Source organism: Piliocolobus tephrosceles, chromosome 8 (genome assembly GCF_002776525.5).
Source record: "Piliocolobus tephrosceles isolate RC106 chromosome 8, ASM277652v3, whole genome shotgun sequence".
NCBI lineage: Eukaryota > Metazoa > Chordata > Mammalia > Primates > Cercopithecidae > Piliocolobus > Piliocolobus tephrosceles.
In genome coordinates this window covers 129,355,154-129,360,178 of record NC_045441.1, presented here as the reverse complement: position 1 = coordinate 129,360,178, position 5,025 = coordinate 129,355,154, and the positions used below count along the sequence as shown (strand labels likewise).

The 5,025-nt window shown below is 46.6% G+C and overlaps 1 non-coding gene across 1 annotated transcript; it reads left to right on the top strand.

The window, feature by feature from the left end:
* The first annotated feature begins 1,232 nt into the window (after positions 1-1,232).
* LOC111521558 lies at positions 1,233-1,341 on the top strand. Its single transcript, XR_002724988.1, has one exon. It is a non-coding gene; the product is annotated as a U6 spliceosomal RNA (small nuclear RNA).
* The last annotated feature ends 3,684 nt before the right edge of the window (positions 1,342-5,025 follow it).

Below are 5,025 nucleotides of genomic sequence, written 5' to 3'. Positions count from 1 at the left end.
CTGTGGTCTCTGCTTCCAGGCTTCTGTTCCTGCAGTTTCATGCCCCCTACCCCATGCCCTCTCCTGGCCTCTGGAGCCTTTCCTCACTTCTGGCCTCCTCTTTGTGATCTTCGGGAGTCTTCATGGTGAGTTCTTCCCTGACGGACTGCGCCTCGAGACTGGCTCACATAATTCAGTCCCTGATTTTGCAGGTCATGTCCATTTGCTGTTTTTTTCAGGTGAGATACGCTACTCTCCCTAACTGGGCTCTAGTGCCTTTCAGGCAGGGACTATATCTTCTGGGACCTGAGTGTGGATCGGTTTCAATAAATCGCTGCTGCTTGAGTGGTCGTAGAAATGGAACCATTCCTCTTCCAGGAACTGGCTAATGAGAGAGCCACTTTGGTTTTCTTCGTATGCTGTTGTGCTGCCAGAGCAAGCCAGCAAAGGCTTGACATCTGCAGGTCTCTCGCAGTCAGCCTCCTGTTGCCCAGCCCACAGCCTGTTTCACTTCTCTTTCTCACATAGGGGGGCGGCTTGGGCTGCAGCTTGTTTTTTCTCAGCCAACAAAGTAGCACCCAGAATGAAAGGGAGTGCACCTCCCTTCAACTGCAATAAGGAACTGACAACTGGCACAGAGACCCTTAGTATAGAACAGGAGGAGGGACACTGACGGGCACCTTTGTCACACCTCATCTCAGGTGGCATTGCGGCTGTGCTGAGCAGCAGGGCCTGCCTGGCTCCTCTGCCTTGTCCCCTGGCCAGGTCGAGCCCTTGGATGGATACACTGACCTCTCATACTCCTTCCTTCCTGCTCTTGTCCTGACCTATGCCTTGGCCAGGCGAGGGCCCATGCAGAGCCATGGCTCCAGGCTGCCTTCGCCTGCACTTGTGCCTCTTTGCTGAAGCCTAACGTCTCGAGCTAGGGAGACACTCTCTGAGACCCACTGTTCTAAAGGTTCTGGGTCAACAGTTGGTGGTGATTCTGAGTGCTCCGTGGCCCTCAGATCCTGATTTTCAGCAATCTAGAAAGACGAGGAATCCCAAGCCAGGATGATGCTCCTCTGCAGCCCCATTTATTATGCCGGCATCCCTGTGCCAGGTAGGACGTTAGATGTGGGCATTACAGGTGCAACTGGTAATCCTGTCTGGGGAGGCCCTGATTTTATCATGAGCAAGTGCATTGTGGGGGATACGGAGAGTTGGAAGAGCAAGTCTTTCCCTCAATGCCTTTATCATCTAATGTGAAACAAGTGCTTGCTTTGACAGCACATATACCAAAAAATTGGAATGATACAGAGAAGATTAGCATGGCCACTGTGCAAGAATGACATGCAAATTCATGAAGCATTCCATTAAAAAATTAAAATAATGTGAAACAAAATGCGAACAGGCAACCACTGATCCTTTGTTATGTAAATGACCCATCCTCAGTACTGGGTTCTGTGGGTGCTCATTCCTCCGTTGCTGGAGACATGGGTGGCTGATGGCTGCTCTTAGTTGAGTCCCTCTCCAGGAATTGCCCTCCCTGCTCAAGGTCACCCCTTTCCTGCAGGACAGCCCATGTTAAGGACTGGTCAATGCCCAGGTGTGGTCCCCTAGCTCCAATTCAGGGCAGCTCTGAAGGGCCATCCCAGCTCCAGAGCTCCCTGTGGGATCCTGGGATCGACTGAGGCTCCTCCCTCTGCCCCACCTGTTCCCTGCACTCCCCATCAGTGACAGATCCTGGGGCCATCCTCTGCATCCAGTCTCATCTCAGAATCTGTTTCCTCTGGGAACTCAAGAAATCTATTTGTCCCTCAATCTGGGGACACTAGGGCAGAGGATCAATGCTTCTGGAAGTCCGTGGAGTGTTCACATGGAGAAAGAAGCAAATCTGGCAGTAAAGGAGTCTGACTTCTTTTCCCACCCTCTCTGCACTGGCTCCCTGCTCCTGGAACCCAGGGAGTCCACTCAGAGGGCCTGCAGCTTTGACCCCGCCTATCTGCTCATCCCCCTTCCACCCATACTTGGCATTTCCACACCAACTCATGTCCCTTCACATCCTTCCTTGTCCTAACTAATCCCGAAGCTGTGACCTTTTGTCATTCCCATAAAAGTCACTGGGTAGATAACATCTTCAAGAAGAGATAAAAAGAGGCCAGATGCCATGGCTCATACCTGTAATCCCAGCACTTTGGAAGGCCGAGGTGGCAGGACTACTTGAGCTCAGGAGTTCAAGACCATCCTGGGCAATATAGCGAGACCCTGTCTCCACTAAAAGTTAAAAAAAAAATAGCTGAGTGTGGTGGCTCACACCTGTGGTCCCAGCTACTCAGGAGGCAGAGGCTGGAGGATGATCACTTGAGCCCAGGAGGTTGAGGCTGCAGTAAGCTGTGATTGTGACACTGCACTTCTAGCCTGGGTGACACAGTGAGACCCTGTCTCGAAAACAAAAACAAGGCCACGTATGGTGGCTCACGCCTGTAATCCCAGCACTCTGGCAGGCTGAGGCAGGCAGATCACCTAAGGTCAGGAGTTTGACATCAGCCTGGCCAACGTGAGAAAACCCCATCTCTACTAAAAATACAGAAAATTAGCCGGGTGTTGTAGTGCACACCTGTCATCCCAGCTACTTAGGAAGCTGAGGTATGAGAATCACTCGAACCTAGGAGGTGGAGGTTGCATTGAGCTGAGATCGTGCCACTGCACTCCAGCCTGGGTGACACAGTGAGACCCTGTCTCAAAAACAAAAACAAAACAACAACAACAACAACAAAAGAGATAAAAATAAAAGAACGTCTGGAAGAAAAATGACACTGAAACTCTGTATTGAATCTTGGTAGTGATCCCGATTAAGATGCTGTGGGAGTTAATTACAAGCAAAGAACCTCTTTAAGGTTAAACATGAAGTTCCCTAAGGAGTTCTGGATGTAAGAACCATTGTCCTTAATAAGAATGACTTGTAGGTCTAATATAGGGAACTCACTGAAGGTAATCAGGATAATTCTTAGTTATTCTAATGGCATAATTCCATTTGGTCGGGCAAATAGTAGGCATGCAACATATACTGAGAGAGGAAATGGGTGGGCGAGGCTGAACATTTATGTCAGGTGTTTCTTAATGAATAATACAGATGGTATCAGCTAATTTTGAGAGTGTAAAGTTATTCCTACCATGTTCGGGTGAGACTTTTGCAAGCAGTGGCTCCTAACCACTTGCAAGTCCCCTAGGTCCTACGGAATATTAAAAATAAAGGTCTCTTTGGAAGATGTATGTTAGCTCAAATGTGCCCTGAAAGTTCCTGACCCTCCCAGTAATTAGTTTCTTCTCCCTTTGAAAGGGCACTATCCCTGAGCACCCTCCTCTCTAAAGGTCAGGCATGGCTCAGTGCGCTCGCCTCTCTACAAGGCTCTCTCCACCCAGTGAACTCCACCAGGGCAGGGACCACCTGTCTTTATGTCCCTGACCACAGCGCCTGGCACTCTGGAGGTACTTCATAAATATTTATTGAGTGACCAAATAAATTACATGGCATGGGAATAATGGCAATTAATTTTAATTTGGATAAAACGACATTCTTCCAAAATTCTTGAAAGTGATCAAAATGAAACAGAAAGGCAGGCATCTATGCCAGTGGCAGCACACAAAACAAGACTGATTAGACAAGTGGAACAAAAAGATGTTTTCTGTGAATCTGGGTTCATTTTATTCTCATCTTCTTTTCTGGAAACTGGGGCTTTCTGTATCTTTTTGACAGAGTGGAGGGCACTGAGTACAAAGAGCATAATGACTTTCTTTGTTTTACCGTAAGACTGACTTCTTCCCCCAGCTTTTAGATTTTGCCTGATTCTGATAAATAGGCAAAAACTGACAACTTAGATTCCCTCAACATCTTAGCTGTAGCTCCATTTACAAGAATTCAACATGTAAAACAGTAAGTCAACAGTAAACTCAACTGATTGATTTAGAGTTAATGCTTAGGTAAGACAGGTTTTTACATTCATTATATAACATCGTCTATGAGTAAGTTATATACCTGTTAGTGTTTCCAAATATCAAAGTAATTTCAAAAGGACATTCATGTGTATTTCACATTTAATATATTTTATTCCCCATGTTTCTCACTTCCCTTTTTTCCCCGCCAGAAATGTCTGCTACATCATGGCTTCAACTTTTTGTAACAATCGAAAACTCTGGCCCTCATAATTTCTTTAAATAAAATCAAATATGCAAAGAAAAAGTTCTGGAAAAGAAAATAATAATAGCTAACATTTACTAACATTATCGAGATTTACTGAGTACCAGAGAGAGTCTAAACATTTCATTCCTTTCTCTTTTTTTTGTTTTTGTTTTTTGAGATGGAGTCTTGCTCTGTCTCGCAGTGTTGCAATCTCGGCTCACTCACTGCAACCTCCACTTCACAGGTTCAAGTGATCCTCCTGCCTCAGCCTCCCGAGTAGCTGGGGCTACAGGTGCACACCACCACACCCAGCTAACTTTTTTTGTACTTTTAGTAGAGACAGGGTTTCACCATGTTGGCCAGGCTGGTCTTGAACTCCTGACCTCAAGTGATCTGACAACCTTGGCCTCCCAAAGTGCTGGGATTACAGACGTGAGCCACTGCGTCCGGCCGTCACTCCTTACCTCATTGAATCTTCACAACAACTTCATGAGGTAGATGCTATTAAATTCAGCCCCACCTTGCAGGTGAGGCTCTTGCCCAAGGTCATGCTGGTATTAGGTGGTGGAGCTGGGATGAGAACTCTAGTCTGTAACACGGAGCCTGTGTGCTTAACACGGAGCCTGTGTACTTAAATACCCCAGGATCCTACCTGCCTCCCATGAGATAAGAGGGGGACACAGGAGTTCTTGCTTTAGCTCTCTCAGTGAGGACTCAGATATTATTATTGCCTGTAAGATTTTCTCTTGTGTTTGGCTGAGCCTGTTTGATCTGAGGCTGCTTGGCTGTGTTCATCCTCTGTGTTCAATGTAAAAGAATAATCTGCTGCTTTCTCTTCTCTCTTTCTTTCTCTCTTCTGTATTTTGTTGCTTATATATTTTTAG